Source organism: Phytophthora infestans, genomic scaffold (genome assembly GCF_000142945.1).
Source record: "Phytophthora infestans T30-4 supercont1.47 genomic scaffold, whole genome shotgun sequence".
NCBI lineage: Eukaryota > Oomycota > Peronosporomycetes > Peronosporales > Peronosporaceae > Phytophthora > Phytophthora infestans.
Genome location: NW_003303712.1, coordinates 187,846 through 207,968, shown reverse-complemented (window position 1 = coordinate 207,968; position 20,123 = coordinate 187,846).

Below are 20,123 nucleotides of genomic sequence, written 5' to 3'. Positions count from 1 at the left end.
CAATGCTCCGGCACACCCTGACGTTGAAAACTTGGCGCGCGACTACCTCGTCGCTGATGGCATCGTGAACGTGAACAAGCTGAAATTGCTACGTCTGGGTCCCTATAGCCTTATGCTAAACCCAATCAAGGGGTGCTGGAACTCGCTAAAAGCAAAGATGCACCGCTTCACGGCGGAGAGCAAGCAGGAGCTTTTAGTGCGTGGCGAATATGACACTTGCACAGCGCACCAGGCGGCACTGATGAAGGAAGCGGTGGAAAAGAGCAAGAGTGTAATAACACGCCGACTTGTATGGCGCTACGAGAGGCACTGCCTGCGTCATTGGTTTACTGCGGAGCGAGGTATTATAATGACATGCCACTCGGAGCTTAGGTTAGAGGTTTGCAATTTGCAAAACATGAAAAATGATTTGTTTTTGTCCATTGTGTGCGTCCCTGTTTTTTTTTTGCTTTGCCGTTTGGTTGGCAACATTTGGGACTTGACTGGGAAATGAAGTAGCTTCACAATGTGTGACCTCTAGTTTGTATTAAAATCCAAGCTAAGCTTACTTATAAATAAAAAATTTAGGACGTTCACTCTGGTAGTAAATATCCTTAAGCACTTCCTCCGTGCTAGGTGCTGTCTGACCCTGTCACATACTGATATGTTAAAAGATTTGCTCATGGGAATGCTATTGGATGTCGTATCGACGGATATAATTGATTTGAGAAAATCGGTAGGAAATCACGGGGGGATATACTTTGAAATCGCTTCACCGCTCACCCTTACTAGTCGTGGCACGACAAATTACCGTGTACGGCTTTTAGTCTGACCTCACGCATTTTGGAATGTAGTTTTTGTAATTGTCGCCAGTGGCTACTTTTTTCTTTTTGCAATTTGAGGCAGAATAGCTAGCTTTTATCAAAGGAACTGGGTAAAGGCACTAAATAGGGCTAGGGTGTATTAGGAGGGGTGGTGCTACCTCTCTCAGCTTATCCGAAACGAAGTTTAATTAATCCGTGCTAGTGCTTTAAAGTGCAACCGCTTCAGAGGTTGGATTGAGCATGGCCTAGCTAGCTATAATGAGAGTTATGTTGGTGCTCCCTTGATCATGCAAGGCGCTACTTTGATGATGTTGCCGCCGCTGCTGGTGGCTTTCAGGATTTGCGCGATATTAAATCCATCCCCAATAAAATTTTATACAGTGTGTAGTGGGTAATATAAAAGCTCTTGGTTTCGTGCCTTTAAGTTGTTTGGTGCCCCAGCCCACCCTCGAGCGGCTGCCCCCCCCTTCAGGACGGAAAGCCCCGCCACCTGGCGGACCGGAGGGGCACGCGCGGTGAGCACGTGGCAACGCTCGTGCCCAACTGACAGCTCGCGCGTGACGCACGTGACCCAAGCTTCTATTAGTGTATGCGCGGCACGAGGCGGCACCTGCCCCCGACTTTCTGGGGGCACACAGTATGCTCGCTATAGACATCCAATTGACGTCATTACGCACGCGGGGTCTGACACCCCCGATAACGTGCCCCGTGGTCCCGTGGACTGCGCTACGGACAAGTCGACAACGTCGTGGAAGGCGACATCGGGCTGAACACGCCCGCTTTTCTAAATCTGACAGATTAATTCTAAATCTGAAAATAAAATTAAATCTGAACAAACAATGTTACATGTGTGTACCACATTATTGGCACTTATTGATTTGGCGCGAGACTCACCAGGAAACAAGCCCGCTTTCCCGCCCAATTGAACACTACCCCGTAACCACTACACTTCGTTTTAGTATACGAATTGAAAATACGCCCGCTACGGCCCCCTCTGCCACACAGTTTAACTCATTTTGCAGTCGCTTTGGCGGACCAACGCGCCCAAGTCCGCCATCGAAACCAACGCAGGCTCGTCCTCCCGGTTCTCCACCACGATCGGCTGCAGCAGTGCAGTCGACACCAGAGACCGAGGGTCCGGTATGCTCCGGACCAAGTGAGAGACCTCCACCACCACGGATTGCGACGACACCGCGTCCACCAGTGTCACGTTCGTTTACACCGTCACAGCCTGAGACTTGGCTAGCCTGAGACTTGGCCGTGCGCGGCGCCAGAACCACCTCCGCAGTCTTCAGCCACCTCGCATCGCTCGACTGCAACTCGCCCGACACTTGCCATTCACCACCGTTCTTCACGCGGTGCAGCAGCACGAAGTCGTTTTAACGAGGAACTGCCAGGCTAGCCATGCTCACGCTCTGCACGTCCAGAGCGCCGACCAGCAACGCAGACGCGCGATCCAAAGCCACAGACACCAACTGCCTCGGCGGCAACGATACCGTCTCGTTCACGAATACCATCGAGCGCAGCGCCACAGACAGGTCCAGGTCGCGACGCCGCCATGAGATCGCACCACCCAAGTCAGCTAATTAGAAATAAATAAATCTAGTTCGTCAAATTAGGTGTTCTTTAATTTAGAAAATTATTTCTTAAAAGCGGGCGTGTTCTATGGGAGAGCCCGACATCGCGCCTTTGTGGACCTGATGGCTGACAACTACGCAGTGAAGTGGTCTGCGGACTACGAGGGGCAAAAGCGTTAATGAAGCACTGAGACTACTGGGTGGACGAAATTGAGGCGGACACCGACTAAATCACAGGAGGGTAGTAAGTGGCAACCGTGTTCCATTACAAAAAAAGCTTTGTCCTGACTGGCTCCTAGAGCACATGGTACCGTGCACCAGGTGTCGACAAAAGTGACGGGTCACTCTTTATGTAATCATGGGTACACTGGATTGTATCTCGTTACAACCCCCTTAGCTGAAATTCACCTGATTCTCTAATCACAACTGATTCTCCGATCAGAAGTGAAAGAATTAAAACACCCAAAGGTGAATTCTCACGCTGAGCAGCCACGAGACTGTCGCGACTCTCAGTCACACCCACAGTGACCTGTGCTCTCAAAGCACACTGCGGTTTGCATCCGCACACTCACAACTGTGATGGCCGCAAAGCCAACCTTCAGAGCTGCCTTAGTTCCTGCGCTAGCGCGGGGACAGTTCTTTGGCACAGAGTGCAATAGCATCCAAACGTGTGTCTTTCGCCCACCGTTTGCACCCGAGGACACGACAGTGCTCGCAAACGCGTCAGCGGCATGGTGACTCCCGCGAGGGGCTACACCGACAAGGGTCCAATCATTGCGTACGGAGCTGTTTGAAACTCCGCGCCGCGTCTTGGTGTCCATACCAATGACGCGTAGGTATCTCCCATCGACATCGCGTACCGGGGCGGCTCTCAGTTGTGATGTAGGTGTCAGCTTTGACACCATGTACCGTCCGGTACTAACCTTTGGCGCGGTGCTCCCACCATCAAGTTGCCATGTTTGGCGGCAACAGCTTCTGCTGTGCTATCGCCTGAATTGATTCATGGCCAGACTATGCGTGACGCATGGATCAAGCACAGTGTACAGGTCCCTGGGCCTGTACACCAGGTACACAGTAGCGACACGGACCACAGCTACCATAAATGCTCCGTGCACTTCATGTGTGCCGTGCACGACGAGTTCACTTCACTGAACTATCGGTAGGCTGCTTGAAAGCAGTCAGTACCGATGCACGATTCGTGCATTGACTCACGGCGTATACGCCCAGAGCAGCATCGGGTCGTGGTATGGCGCCTATTTGTTGCAGTATGTCATTGACACCATGTACCTTGATGGTACTCGTCCGTGGTGGGGCATATCTCACCACCATTCCACTGCGGCGTTGGAGTCTGGCATTGACACCGAGTACACATGCGGTACTAAACCATGGTGAGACAAGCAGTCATCACCATGGTGTCATGCTCGGCGCGGCACCTGTAGCGACTACGTGCGTTGCCTCGACCAACACCTGGTCAATTGTGTGTGCATTCGTGCACAACACTTGAGCTATGGATTCACGGTCCACTATACCCGGCGCGTTGCGTGCATCACGTACGACAACCGCCTTGTCAGTGGATGAGACTTTATGTTCACCCTACTTGACAGGTCGTTTATGACCAAGGGAGCTGGACTGTGATTACACCTGGCGGGCGCTTTGCCTCGTGTGGGGTTGCATGCAACCACAACACAGCTATTATACTCAGCGATTCCGAGGCACCTAGCGCCAGTGGATTCCGTCGCAACTCGAGCAATGTCAGCGGTAGGTTGCTAGTAGAAACTAGGGCCCTAACCAGAAACACGTTCACGTTTCCTCTTTCACTTTGGACAAAGTTCTTTGTGCCTTGTTTGGCTAGAGCTACTGCAGCTCTAGCCTGCAGCACGACGACTGCCTGCCTCGTGCAAATCCAGGAAGGAAAGGTATTTCCGAGCCTCCCCCCCCACTTTACCGTGAGACTACCGAGTCTTCCGTGGCTTGTGATAGCCACTGACAGGCACGACGGCTATCCGCTTCGTGCACTGCGCCGGTATGGACGGTCGCGTCGGCTGTGTCGACCGACGGTATCCAGCCCTCGCGTCAGCGGCTTGCGTCTGCGCGACCTGACGTCGAGCGCGTTACTCACGTCCGGCGAGGCCAATATAGCCTCGCCACCCGAGCTAATGGCTCTGTGTGCGGAGCTATGCTACCCGCCTTGGTTGTAGAACACCTTGACTGCGAAGCTGCGTTGCCCGCCTTGATGTGTGGAGCTATGTTATCCACTCACGATGCACCGATGTCAGCCTCCTTTAGCAGCTTCGCTGCCCGCGGAACTTGTTACCCGTAATGTGGACCTATGTTACATATCTGGTGAATGCCCTTCGGCATCACCACTTTCGAAGCCCATACGGCGCGACGACTTTCGATGTTTGGATTTGCTCGCGTGGTGCACCGGGCAGCGTTGGTGTCCACCTACCGTGTCAGAGGAGGCCGGGCCCTCGCTTCCAAGTCGCTTGAAGCGACGTCAGCCTGAACAAAGTTCAGAACCGACTTGCGGCATCGAACGTGACGTGGTACTTCTTCATCCACGTCGTGAAGTCTCGTTGACGACATCAGAGGCACGCAAGACCTCGTGTGGCACTGTGTTACCCACACGGGAAGCATGATCGATGCCTTCCTCTTCGGTTGTAGTCCATGTGGACGCTTCCCATCTGGTAAGCGCAAGTAGGAATAACCACTGTCGAAGACCGTACGGCGTGACGACCTTCGGCGTTGGACGCTGCTGGTGTAGCAGGTCCACACGCCAGGCAAAAGACACATGCCCGTGACATTGCCGCAGGGGAGCATGGCCTTGCTGTGCGTAGATCTGTTGGCGCGTCGTCAACTCCGTGACGCTTCTGCGTCCTGGGCGTCTGTATCAGACGCTCAAGACATGACGGGGGTGGGAGCGTGACTCAGCAATGCTCCGCCGTAGACCTGGACTAATAAGTCTTCGCATCCTTATCACACCAAAGTCCGAGCTGTGCCTCATGTTCGGCACAGTCATGTTGTTCATGGCGAGAGATGCGAGCGACACCATGGTGCGAGAGCTCATCAAACACAAACGTTCAGGTCCGTTGAGGACCATTAGTACTTCCCTCACCGTACCAAAGGCTTCCACCAAGGGCTATCCCATGACCGCGGCTCTGACGTAGAGGGCAGTCGGGTGTCACGTTTTCAAGCAACGTTCCGGCGACATATCAACGCATTAGAGCTCATCAAACGTTCAGTATCGTAATCCCCTACACCAAGTGTAGTATCATCAGCCCATCACCGCCCTTCGCCGGTTTGAGAGGACCACGTATCTCTAGGCTAAGCCCCGTGGTGCACCCAAGCTGCACACCCATCGCGAAGACTCCTCGCGCTTCAGTAGGGCATACCGCCTCTTCTGGTGACCGGGGAGTCTTCGTTTACCTGGCCGTGGCCTGCTCCACCTGACCTGATGTCCACGGGATGTCTTTTTCCCGAAGCCTGTTGAGGGACATACACGCTGACAGGGTCCATGTCCACCGCATCCGTAGCAGCGGACCAAGCTCTCGATTGAGCTTAAGTTCATGGGCTTAGGCTCGCTGTACGCACCGGTACCAAAGGACTGCATAGAAGCAGGAACATCATCGTCATTGCTGCGATACTCCGCCTCCCGAAGAACGTCATCCTCATCGTGGAGATATTCTTCTTTCTGAAGAGCACCAGACTGCTTGTGGCTGTACTACTCTTTGTGGGCGATTCGAATCGCCTCCTCCATAGTTACCGCTTGTACCCGGAATAGCTGCGCGTGTGAGGGACCAACCTTCGGGCCGTTCAAGAAGATTGCTGTCTTGATGTATCCAGGCAGAGGCTTTCCTGCCAGAGATGCCACCAACGTGCGTATCTCTTGCACGTACTCCTGCAGTTCACGTTTTCCTTGCTCCCACGCGAGAAAGCACGAGCGCTGGCAGAACTCGCTGCACCAGTCTTACAAATACGCTTCTAAGTAGCAAACCGTTCCTTTTGATGCTGGGAGCGCGTACGTCAACGCTCTCTCGGGTAGGAAATACAATTAAGCACTTCCTCTATGCAAGGTGCTGCGTGACCCCGTTACACTTGGTAGCACTCATAATCAATCCTACGCCTTCGCGGGTAGATTGAACTACCTGAATCCTCTGCGTGCTCTACGTCTGAGCCACGATGGACCGAAGTGAGTTTCCTCGCTTAAACGACTCATAGTACGAGTCTGTCCGGAAGATGGAAAGCATCTTTGGACAAGATGCTTTTCGCAACTGGGGGCGGCGACACCTGCCGAGCAACACGAGCGCGTGGCCGTGTTTGAGGCCTGCGAGCGTGATCTCATCGCTCACGTCCACGGGAGCTTGGGGGCCTGAATGGACGCTCTCCAGGCAACCAGGCCTAAGCCGGTATGGCTGAAGGCCCCGTGTTTAAACGGAAGAGTGGGAGAAAGATTCACTTCTGGGTCTGCGAGGTCGAGATCACCTTGAAGACAGGTCTCATCTCGGACGAGCCACTTCAAGCGGCTTTTGCCCTGTCTAACCTTGGTGGACGTGCGAACCACTGGACATACACCAGGGAGACGACATCTCCTGGATACTTTCCATCCTGGGCTCAGATGTGCGAACAGCTTTGAGCGGCGTTCCTACCGGCGTCTAGTGCAAATTAGAGGTCACCTTTTAGTGTAACTATATAGTTTTGCCCTGACTGGCTCCTAGAGCACCTATCAGCGTGTACCAAGTGTCCACAAGAGTGACGGGTCACTTTTTATGTAACCGGGAGTACACTGGGTTGTACCCCGCTACACAGAACGTCATCTCTGACAACAGAGTCCGTTCGTGAGGTAAGGCACGTGGTGGTTGCTTCGGGGGCGGACTAGGGTTTCGCGTGCTGACGATCATGCATTTAGCGAGAACGGCGCGATGGCATGCCTGGAAGACGGCTTAGCGAAGAGCTTCCTCAACCGACTACAGCCCTTCTGCTGGACTACATACCGTTGGTGTGGATTGAGGGTCGCACGAGGACATCCTTGATGTATCCACGGTCTGAACACGCTGAGCCAGGATGTATAGTATGCCCACATGCACAATGTTACGATCCGGCTACGAGCCGTCGAGTCGAATAACAAGTCAGCCGACCCGGAGACGACGCCGGTGCGTGTACGGCTCATCCACCAGTATGTAAACAGGTTTTTTGGCGCCACGCTGGCTCACATACAGGACGACGACTCGCAGAGGTGGTCGGACTACTGTGAGTCACTGCGCGCGATTGAGTATTAGTCACCCGACATGAGGGATGACGCTAGTAAGCGTCCTGAATCAGGTGAAGGACACCCAACGCGAAGCCCGCGGATACGGCAAGCGCCATAATGATCGCAACATTGCTATATCGGAAACGATCAGGCGTCTGTTGCCGATCAACCGCCGCGGTCAATAGCCGTATCTGAGTCACGTGGCCGGGCTCTATTGCTCTGGATGATCGAGAGACCGTTGCAATAATTTGAAGGGTGTGCACAACTTACTAGACCCACTCCCCAAGTGTTCAAGAATGAGTTGATCGCACGTATGGTACCCGGCGCGTGAAGCAAGGTGATCGCCACTGAAGTGGTCGAGAGGAATGTAGCTCGGCATCATTTCGGTTCGAGAACCATATAACGCAGGATAATACACCAGGCTCTACAGAAAGACTGGCTACGAGCTTCGTTGGAGAACTCTGTTTGGACACGCCCTTTCCGACGAAAGCAATATCGGGGGTGGCGGTTAGGGTGGTAGCGAAGCGGGTGGGAAGGAGTTTGTCGCACGGGCGAGAATTTGTCTCCGAAGACAGCCATTTTACTTGAGCCACGGCCCTCATTAGAAAACGCCTTGCTCCCAAGGTCAGTAGTGTACTCAATGCTTAACTATCTTAAACACGATCGCTATGACATGTAAATTGAAACAACAAGCATGAGTTTTACATACTTGCTTTCTCCACTACCTTTACTGTGGATTTATTTTTCCTTATATTATCCCAACAGGAAGCGAGATAACGTGTTACCGAATTTGAGATGTCGTATAGCAGATGATTGCCCTAAAGCGTAGGTGGTCCCAGCCAATCGCAGAGCGATCTAGCATCAGCGCATCAGTCTAGATGTCCTAAAGCATAGCCAAAGACACGGCGTAACAAGACAGATATTTCGCAAAACCAGTGCGCTCTAGGACAACAGCAAGCGCGGCCGCGAATTCACAGATACGACAGAGCACACAAAATGTTCCAGCGCACGGCGATCGGACTCCTATAAGTTTAAGCTAAAAAAAGTGTCGATCCGGAGCCAGATTGGTAGGCGCTGTTACAGTTGTTTCAAGGCTTTAGCGGGCTGTACACGACGACCAGCTCATCCGGACAAAGACATTGATCGTCGTTCAGCCAACCATGAGAAGGAGACCGATAAGGTGTCGCCAGACTCGGAGTCAGAGGCCTTGTAGGATGTCTCCAGCAGCTAGGAGGAGAAGGTCAGGTACGACTAGCATTGATATAGAGCGGGTAGACCCTCTACATCTTGTATTCACTTTCGATACAACAACTTCAATAAATTTGGGGTGCGCTGTAGGACATCTCAAATTCGGTAAGGGCAAAACATGTTGGGGTACGCTGTAGGACTCATATCTGCTCGCGGAAGCAGTGGCGGGACGATTTGACCACATCGCTGACATCCGGCCTAAGTGTTATAGAAGTGTATCATTGTATTGTGCTTTCTAGTCAAATTTGCCAAATGGGGTAGATTCTCTGAACCACCCATCAATCGACAGACGTCTGTGATTGGTTATTAATGTTATGGCTGACTACTTAAGTACGAGTCATTCAGGATCTCTTCCTCTGATCGTGAAAGGTGGTTACGCGGAGGCTGCGATAATGGAGGCCACCGTGCCCAAGCAGCACGCACATCAAAACACTGTTTTCCACTGCTTGTACGGCTACTACAATCTTAGATACTCGAAACAAGACCTCGCTCACGTGTACAACAAGACCGTTAAAACTATCGGAAACTGGATTCGAGTTTATGAACGCTCGAGCGGGCTTCTTCGAAAGCAGACAAGAAGTTCACAGAGACTCATAGAAAGTGGATGTTAGATTTCTACGTAAAACAACCCCTCTCGTATCTTGATGAAGCACAAGAAGCTTTTCGTCGAGCGCATCACATCTCAATTTCCGTCACATCAGTGTGGAGAATCATTCACGAGTTTGGTTTGACTAGGAAAGTGCTGGAGGGGAGGGCGATGCATATAAAGGAAAGTGATGTTTTCCGATTTATTGAAAAAGTAAGTGGCATTGACTGGAGTTATCAAAACCTTGTGTTCCTCGATGAAGTGTCCTTTGATAGCAGAGGTATGATCCGTAAGCGTGGCTACTCAATCCGAGGCAAGACCGTTGCTATCCGGGGTGATTTTACCCGAAAACCTCGGGTTTCAATTCTGGCATTCATTGGAGTGAATGGCGTCCTTGATTACTTCAATACTGAAGGAACATTTGACCGTGTCGAATTTGTGAAATGCTGTCGCACTTTTGCCTTCTTTAAAAGGGGCCACGTTCGACAGTACCCTGGGCCTAATTCAGTGTGGATACTGGATGGAGCTGCTATACACAGGCATCCTAAAAATAATACATTTTCTGAGGGGCGTTGGGGTAGTACCAATATTTCTTCCTGGTTACTGCCCATTCTTCAATCCGACCGAGTACCTGTTTGGATACGTGAAGAAAGACGTTCAGCGACACTATGTCGAGACTAGCGGTCGAGACCTCTTGCCATTTGTTGTTGAAACGTTCATCCGCTTTGAAGCATTTGATATGTCAAACGTATTTCGACAGTGTGGGTGGATGATTCAGGGATTTTTTGATCCTGTGGCTCAGCTAGAGAAAGAAGCATGTGCCCATGTTGGAGACATAAGTGGTGGTGAACAAGTGTGCGACGCAAATGAAGAAGATTAGGATTTTTTGTACGGCAAAACGGACAGTAAGCGATTATACTCGATATTACTCGTGGTCGACGTCTAGAATGTTTTCCAATCGTTTCAAAGGGTCCGGAACGTCTTGCGACGGGAGTACATCTAACATAAAGCATTCAATGACAGACTTGTGTGTTTTAAGATCCCTTTCCTGATCTCTCAATCGTCGTTCATAAGTTTCTAAGTCGTGGCGTAGCAATTTGCAGCTTTCTAGCGACGCAGCAATACAGGTGAGAGCAAGATTTGATGAGTACGTCACAGCGGTTAAATGTTTTGCAAGCCGCGATTCTGATGCGCAAAGCAACTTGAGAAAATCAGCGGATGGGTCTCGATTTATGGCATGTTCCCATGTCGATCGATCGAGGTTGGACATCAGGCGATTCGCCCACATCCTCCACACAACGTGCGGAGCATTGTACTCAGATTTCCATCGCTCTTTGAGTTGCTCGACGAATTCTTGAAGACAGCACTCGGCGGCTACGCCAACTCGATCTGTTACTAGAGGATCGATACATGCAGCCATAAACGTCGAACGGACTTGGTTGGTGGCGATAGTAATTCCATACTCATACACCAGTAGCTTCACCATTTCACCTTGAGTCGCGTGAAGCCACGTATTCCATGCATGGTCCGATTTGTAGCTGTCCACGACGTGCCACTTGTTCTTGAACTGCATAACCTTTCCCCATTCCATAACTATAGTGGGCAGCACGGACCAAGAATCCTCAGCTCTGCTCGCTCTACCTTTCACCCGTGGGCTAAAGCGCTCCCAAACATTGGGAAGAATATCTCGAAATGATGACCCATTTACAGCAAAATCATCAAGTGTTTCTCCGGATGAGTCACGTTGACTGACTGTTGTCTCTACGATTGGTCGCACGACGAGCTGGTAGAGATGGGACACAAGTGATGTTAGTGACAAGTCTCCTAGTACGAAGCAACCAGCTCCTACTACTTCACCTGCGAAGAAGAGTGGCAAGATACGCAAGCGCAGTGCGCGTAAGCGTACTCAGGTTTTAGAGAAACCAACGAGTGGATTTGCGATCTGCTCTCCTCCTGTGGAGCCGTGTCTGAAGCGGCCAAGGCGGACACAAAAACCGACTGTACGACTGCTTGACTATGTGGTCATGTACAGACTGTGCATGAAGACATTCAGATCCCTACGACATATAAGCAGGCACGTGCAAGTACGCACTGGCCTCAATGGAAGGCAGCTATGCTGCCTGAACTACAATCATTCAAAGGGCACAGAACGTGGAGACTAGTACCGCGTGCTGTTGTCAAGAAAGTGAAGATCATTACGTGCAGATAAGTATTCGCTGTGAAAATAAATGAACGTGGACGAGTAACGAGTTTCAAAGCTCGGCTTGTGATTCATGGCTTTAAGCAGCAGCATGGGGTGAGCTACAGCGAGACGTTTGCTCCTGTCATCAGATTTGAGACGATTCGAGCGGCCATTTACTATGAAGTGCAGCGCGGCTGGGCCGTGCTGCAGTATGATGTGAAGACTGCCTTCCTCTATGGAGATTTAACTGAGACTATCTTCATGGAGCAGCCGCCCGGCTTTCAGCCAAACGGCCCTGATTTTGTGTGCAGACGTTTGAAGAGTCTGTACGGGCTGAAGCAAGCACCTCGCATCTGGAACAAGACTTTACATGCAAAGCTTGTGGTGATGGGGTTTGTGCGTCTGGACTCAGACTTTGGATTGTATGCACTGAAGACTGATGACGAAGTTAAGATGCTCTTAACAGTGTATGTTGACGACTTACTGCTGATGGGAACTCCCGATCTTTGCGAGGCAACTGCTGCCAAATTGAAAGAGTCATTTGAGCTAACAACAATGGGAAATGTGAAGTACCTGCTCGGTGTGGAGATCCTGAAAGATCGCTTGCAGCGACAAATCATCTATTCGCAGCAGCAGTACGTTCGAGATGTGTTAAAAGCTTATCACATGTCAACATGCAATGGGTGTGCGACCCCTGAAGCTACATCGCCATCCAAGGTTGTGCTACCTGAAACCAAGGAGAAGCTGCCCTACCGTGAAGTGGTGGGTTCGTTGCAATACCTAGTGAGTGCGTAAGGCCAGATATCGCACAGGCTACTCGCCACCTTGGCAAGTTCCTGGCCTGCTTCGATCACACACACTATGCTCAAGCTAAGCGCGTGCTGCGCTACCTGCAAGCAACGAAGGACTACGGCCTAGTGATGGACGTGTCCAGCGGAACATCGGTTGAACTGATGACTTACTCCGATGCTGATTATGCGAATGATCCTGCGGATTGTAGAAGCGTTAGTGGCTACGTGACGATGCTCGACGATATCGTACGCCTCAAGGAAGCAAGAGATCAATGCGACCAGTACATGCGAGGCAGAGTATGTGGCCATGTCCGAAGCTGCGAAGGATATCCTGTGGCTACAGGGATTATGCAAAGAGTTGGTCTGGCAGCATCCAGTACCACTCATGCGAGGAGACAATGAGGGTGCCATCTCATTGAGTGCTAAACCCGGCAAGCATTCCAAGACCAAGCACATTGACAACAAGTATCACATGGTGAGGCGTAATGTGGAGTTGAAGCAGTTAACGGTGAAACATTGTGGAACTGACGACATGGTTGCCGACATTATGACGAAGGCGTTGGGAGCTGTTAAGTTTGCTCGTTTTCGGAAGTTGATGAAGGTGTTGCCTGTTGTTACTGCTGACAACAACATTGCTGATGCTACTGCGGCAGAAGCTGCGTCTACTACGACTACCACTGCGTTGAAGTCTGATCCTGTTGAAGATGCTGTTGAAGTGTGAAAGTGCGTGTGTTGTGCGAGGCCAAACAGGTTAAGGTTGTTTGCATGGTTGCACCATGCCATGTACTGCTATGGTGGGATGATGTGCGAGTGGGAGTGCGGTTGCTACTGCGGGCGCAAGCTGCCTTTCAACTTTACGTGGATGAACGCAACGACTTCCAGAAGATCGTTGAGTTCAAGTGGGAGTGTGAGCTGAAGTACAGCTTATGTGAGCTGAAGTACAGCTTATCGTGAGCTGAGGAGATACAGCTATTCCAGTGCCGTGAGATGCAGTACTGTCAGTGTCCAGTATAAGACACATCCAGATCAAGACAAACCTGCACATCACGGTTCTGTTCATGAGCGTGGAGCCACACGCGGCATTGCAGAACCAAGCACCGCGTACGGACTATCACACACACTGCTGTAGACTTGACTACAGTATGCAGTGGTGAACTGATGGCTGTGAGCAAGCGCAGCTTGCTCACATTAGACTTAGATTGATTATCGGTATATTAAGTTACGTGCTTCCTAATATACTGACTGCGGCGGGTGGTGTCTGGCATGAAGTCTCTGCCACACACTTACTTTGGAACTTGACACCTGCGGCTCAAGTGGAGAGACTTCACTGCGCCGGATCATCACCTCGCCTGTCGTGGCGTTCTGCCTCGGCACTCACGTGTTTATACTAAGTGGGTACACATATCCTACTGTACTGTAGCTATCTACTATGACTGCTACACGCAGCCAAGGATCTCGTGCTACCTCACCGATGACGCATGACGCGTCTTCACTAGAGTGTTCTGCTTTTCTAGCCTGCTTTTCGACACACTAAGATTTTACCGAATGCTGTGTACCCGATAAATATGGATACACAGAGCCCCGCAGGCGGAGCTCACATTTTACGAATGTGTGCCAGCTCGCTTCGCTAGGAGGGTATGTTTTCGTATATAATTGTGCAGTCAGATCTGGAAACCCAAGCTAAAAATTGCGTTTTGTAAATCGAGCCATGTTACTTACCTTCTTTCCTACACGCTATAAGGGTTTGCCGAATGCTGTGATATACCCGATAAATATGGATGCATCAGTGATGTAACATCACTAAAGATTCATATACTGTATTGGTGGCCCACCCTCTAATACTAGTTGTACCCCACCTTAAAAGTCGACCACCACTAACGAACTTCTAGAAATTTCAGCGTTCTATACCTATCGACCCTCACTGTCAGATTTTGAGGTGCGCTGAAAAAGTGAGAATTTACTGTTGAAGAGAAGCTCACCGTGGTTTAGGAATTGTAGACCTCGTCAGTGCGAGAAACAGCGGTTTTGACTGGAAAGCGGTTTGTCCTCCGACAGAGAAGCTTTTATCGGCGATCTCTAAGTAGCGAAATGACGATTGACCACTCAATACAGCTCAGTTTGACGATTCTACCTCTCCCACCTGTAGTAGTACCCCAGTATTACTCGCCATTAAAAGTTTACAGCTAGATGTAGGAGTACATGGGTTACGGAGTACGAGGACATAAAATAAGGTTTTCGAGCTAAAAAAAGGACCCTGCTGCTCCGAAATACCCCTTTAAATTAGATCTAGGACACTGGTGCAGCACAAGTATACATCACAGTTTTTTAATAAACCCTCGCTTATAAATGTTGTGGCATCGAAGCCTATCACTGAAATAGCGGCACCTCACTGGTAGGTAAGCTTGCTGCCTATGACAAATGAGCATTGGAGTCGGCCTTACAACCAGGGAACCCGAAAATGCAATACTTAGATTAATACATCGATGTGAGCTGAGCAAATTGATAATTCAATTATTTGCAATATCCCGGTACATACTCGAGCGTACCTCGTCGTACTCAGGTCCCACAAGTCGCGATTCTAGCTCAGAAACATTATCATCTCGAGCCTGGCCGGAAACGTTCGCTTCCATAGATCAGACAGCACCAGCTTAGTGAGAGAGAAGAAGCACTCACACTCGTTAGACGTTGGCAGGATATACGCGACGTCGACGGAGTGCGCGCGCTTCACGACCTTGCGTTTCTTGAGCGCCGCTCTAGCAATGGAACACCCCTCGGCGGAACTAGAAGACGACCGTTTGAGATCAGGCAACCTAGATACAGCGCAGACTAACCTTTCCGCGGCGTTTAGCGCCTCTCCACGCTGTGGCTTGACTAGACATTGCTCTAAATTGAGGTTCTTCACAGTACTCGCCGTTGCTCAAGCAGAGTATTCAGGGCTGGGTACTCCTTAATAACCTGGTCAAAAAGACGTCGCGAAGCGGACAAAGCTAGTGTAGACTTCTGCAGCTCCTTAGTAACGGCCTCAAAAGTTGCTAGGTCTTTAAGAAGCGCCTTGACGCGCTCGTGCTCCGCACGCCGTAGCAGGAGAAGCTGCATATCATGCTCCACGAGAACATCGAGGCCCAGCTGAATAATTGCCGGCTGGAGTTTGGCGTAGCGCTCTACCATCTCATACGTGCTCGACCATCTGGTGTCGTTCCTCAGCAGAGGTGACAGATGGGAAACGCTGCGGAGAATGGCTCTACCCTTGATCGTACGCAACTTGGACATCAAGGTATGGACCTTGGTTATCAGCTCGCCTTTGTTCTTGAGGAAGTCCTTGACCGCTAGATTAAAGCGGTCGCTTTCGCATCCGATAAGCGGTATAGCACCCTCCTTCCAGCCAATGTACTAGCTAACGGAGCAGTTATCGACGACCATGAATTTCACTGCGCTTCAGGGTTTGTTGTATCGCGACATCGTAGCAGCGATTAGGTCGTACTGGCTCTGGGCGCTAGCATCTTCCTCCGTCTCTACTGGCGAGAAAGCCAACCGCACGAAGCGACGAGATGAGCACTTTAAGTCCTCGTAGTACTCACTTGCCTCGCGGTAATACCGGTGGAACTGTCAAATACCGCAAAGATTGCGACGTAGGGACGGTTGATGCTTGTCCAGCCGTCCAATACAAGACTAAATGATTTGGATAGCTCTCTGGCTACACGGCCCTCCACCACCTCGAACAGCAATACTATATAGCGCAGTAGCGTGTCCTCTGACACAGTAGAAAGTGCCACATTCAGCCGGGTTAGCCTTCGCTCCACAAATGCAAAAGGGAGGCGCTCGCAAATCACCCATTCTAGTCAGCGGTACAGATCCCGCGTACTCTGGCTGACTAGGCGAAGGTTTAGGGGATTCTGGCGGAGGGCAGCTACTTGGCCTTCTTGTCCATAGCCCTCGTGGTTGCGTCGTAGGTGGCTCAGTAGATTCGTGTCGAAGCCTGTATTGTAAATGGCTGGTAGCTGTGGACTTTGTTGGCTGTAGTGAGCCCGCACCTAGACAATTCATGAGTGAATTGTAATAATTTTAAAACTGAATTGAGGGGTGAGAATTAATAAATAAATTTAAAGATTCTGATTAATTTTATACATTTTTTTCGGGTTCCCTGCAGCTGCTACACGACCTCTACAACGGTGACTATCTAACTATGATAGTAGCTATGTCACTATGCTAACTGGGAACTCTCCCCACCTCGTAAAGACATCGTGTTGATGTGCTCTTCTTTGCATAAATCCCCATTACTTTTAATACTTTGCACTCATTGTTTTTCTCTCTCGAAAGATGACGATAAGAGCTGCACCAAGGCTTACAATACAAATGCGCGGTAGTACCTTTTCGCATTACTCTTAAGCGCGATACCACAATAAGAGGTTCAAGAGCAGTAAGCGTCGGACTAAGATCAAGAATACCAACAGCATTCAGCACCGAACTTTAACCCCTCCAGACCGGGAGCCCGCTGGAACATCTAAGGTGCATTTGCTACATTATTAAACTTGAAGCTTGTCAACAAAAAGGTGTAGGGTAAGACAACATGGCGGGTCACGGAAAGCCATGCTAATGTGGCATATAAGATGCGTAATTAATGAATGCAATATTTAGCACGGCAAGGCGAATAATGCTATGTAGTGTGGAAAAGGACAGGACAGCAAGCCGAACCCTATGGATAAAAACGAATACCGGTACACTTGTATTCCTCATTTTCCAAAATTTAGAGATCAATGCTTCCCTGACAAAAGTTCATATATAAAGTAGGTTTGTCAACAAGTAACGCAAGCTTTTGATGATCAACCGTGAAAAACACACGACCAGGCCTGACCAACACAACAATGCCGGGAATATTAGAGCACACAAACACAGAGACGCCCCAGATTTTTTTGCCGTTCTAATCGCACAGCGCCTTGCCCACAGTATACCTTACCGCCTGTGTAACGGGGTACGTAGCACTAAGTGTACCCTGGTTACATGAAGTGTGACACTTCACACTTCAGGAGTATGACATGTCATACTCCGGGATATTTGGTACAAGGTACCAAGGTCATTCAAAACCAACCATTGGTTAAATGACATTGCATTTCTATAGGTAACTGATAGTTTGTATTAACCACAAACTTAACCTACCTATAAATATACTCAGTTTACAATCTACCTTATTTAGGTCACTTCGCTCTCTTTAATTAAAGAGGGGACCTGTGAACTGCCGTTCACTGAGAGTTTGTATACTCTCGGAAGATAACTTCCTCTAGCGCAAGGTACTGTGTGACCCCGTCACACTTGGTAGCACTTGTAGTCAATCCACGCCATCGCGGGTAGACTACCTGAACCTCCGAAGTTCGTTGCCATGGATAGGAACGACTTCTCCCATATGAACGACTCTCAGTTCGAGTCGGTTCGGAAGATGGCAGGCATCTTCGGGATGGAGGCCCTGCAGAGCCTGGTGGTATCAACACCGGCTGAGCAGCTCGAGCGCGTCAATGCATTCGACGCGTACGAGCAGGGCCTCATCGCGCATGTGCGGGAGAACCTGCAGGCTCCGGCGGCGGAAGCAAACCCGCCTCACCCGAAGCCAATACGGCTGAAGGTAAAGCCGTATGAAGGGAAGGAAGGCGAGAACCTTCACTTCTGGGTCCGAGAAGTAGAGCTCGCGATGGACGCGGCTCTGATCTCGACCGAGCAACTGCGTGTTGCTTTTGCACTCTCCAACCTTAGCGGTCGTGCTAAGAGTTGGGTGTACACTCGGGAAGCGACATCCCCTGGATGTTTCACATCCTGGGCTCAGCTGTGCGAACAGCTCCGAGCCGCGTTCCTCCCGGCGAACTACGAGTACCGCCAGCGTTCGCGCTTCCTCGCGTGTAAACAAGGAAGACGCGAACTGCACGAGTATGTGCAAGAGATACGGGAGCTCACGGCGTCCCTAGTGGGAAACCCACTCAATGAACACATCAAGATGACTGTGTTCATGGACGGCCTTCGAGTGGGCCCCGCACGCACTCAGCTGTTCCGGGTGCAGGCAAGCACCCTTGAAGAGGCGATTCAAGTGGCTCTTCAAGAAGAATACAGCCATCGCCAGGCGCGTACGCCGGCCTCAGCGTGGCCTGGGAGTTCCTTGTCGGCTCCCGGTCGAACAAGCCCCAACGGACCAGTTCCCATGGAACTCGGGTCCGCCGAACAGCGTGACATCCGCTGCTTCGGCTGTGGGAAGATGGGCCACTTCAAGCGCGACTGTCCCGCGGAAAGACTCCGCAGACGGTCCTTCCCCAAGCCCGTCCTCAAGGGTCGCTGGCAGAAGCCAGGATCCCGGGGACAGGGGAACGCAGGGAACCAGTAGGGGCGGGGCGCCCTACTGGGGAAGAACTAAGTCTTCGTGATGGGTGCGCGGGTGGCGCGTACCACGGGGACTTAGCCCCTGAGAGTCTTCGCACTCTCGAATCGGCGAAGAGCAGCGGCGGGTTGCTCGTAGTACACGGATGTGTACGGGGGTACGATCACCCCTTTAGAATCTTGATTGACTCTGGGGCGTCGAAGAATTTCGCACGCCGCCAGACGGTTGCTCGTAACAGCAACAAGTTGTCCGAAGCTTTGCGAGAAAGCAAGGGCAACGGGACGGTGTCAGTGCGACTGGCCGACGGGAAGGTCGTCACTGTCCCCAACGTCCAAGTGGATCTGGCTGTCAAGTTTGAAGACTTTGACAGCCTCGAACAGTTCACTGTTCTCGATATGGATCCATATGATATGATCCTGGGCATGCCCTGGCTTGAGAAGCACGAGCCCTGGATCGACTGGCGAGGCAAGGCAATCGGTGCCAGCCGCCCTGCGCAGTCCGACAGAGCATTGGTGAGTCATGTTCCCACCTCTGTCAGGACCCGGGGCGCCCGCGAGGGCTGCCAGGGTACCAAAGCATCCGGCAGATGCTTGGGAGTCGTCGACGTATATGACGACTCCGAGGATGTTTTGATGGTGGCCGCGCCCAGAAGAGGCGCCGGCCAAGTGGGTAACTTAGGTCCACAGGCGGGTAACTTAGTTCGCCAGACAGCTGCAGCTGTCATGAACACTGAGAACAGCGTGTTCAGAGTGAGGTAACAGAGTTCCACTCACGGTCGCCCAGACCATAACTGAAAGAAGAAGACGTCGAGATACGCTTCCTGTGTGAGTAACACAGTGCCACACGCGGTCGCCCAGACCTTAACTGAAAGAGGAAGGCGTTGAACACGCTTCCTGTGTGGGTACAACAGTACCACACGAGGCCACGAGTGCCTCGGATGTCGTAGCGACGACATCCCTAGACGTGGGCAGCAAAGCTCCCCGTCACAGAAGCCGTCGGCAAAGACGCCGCCGCCGCCTCAAGTCGGATCCGAACTTCGTTCCGATCGACGTCGCTTCAAGCGACTCGGAGTCCAGGGCCCGGGCTCCTCCGACAAGGCCGGTGGAAGAGTGCTATCACATCTTCGATAGCGAGACGGGTTTACCCGTCAAGGCATCTGGTGTCCACTTGGAACAGTTGCCAGAGGTTGCAGAGATACTGAACCTCGAGGAAATGACGGCTGAGTCTTTCCTGGCCAACCTCAAGGCTGGAGAGATCGCTGAGATGGTACTCATAAGACCTGAGACCACTCAGGAGGAGCTGAACTCCTCCTCTGTCTTGGACGAGAACGTCC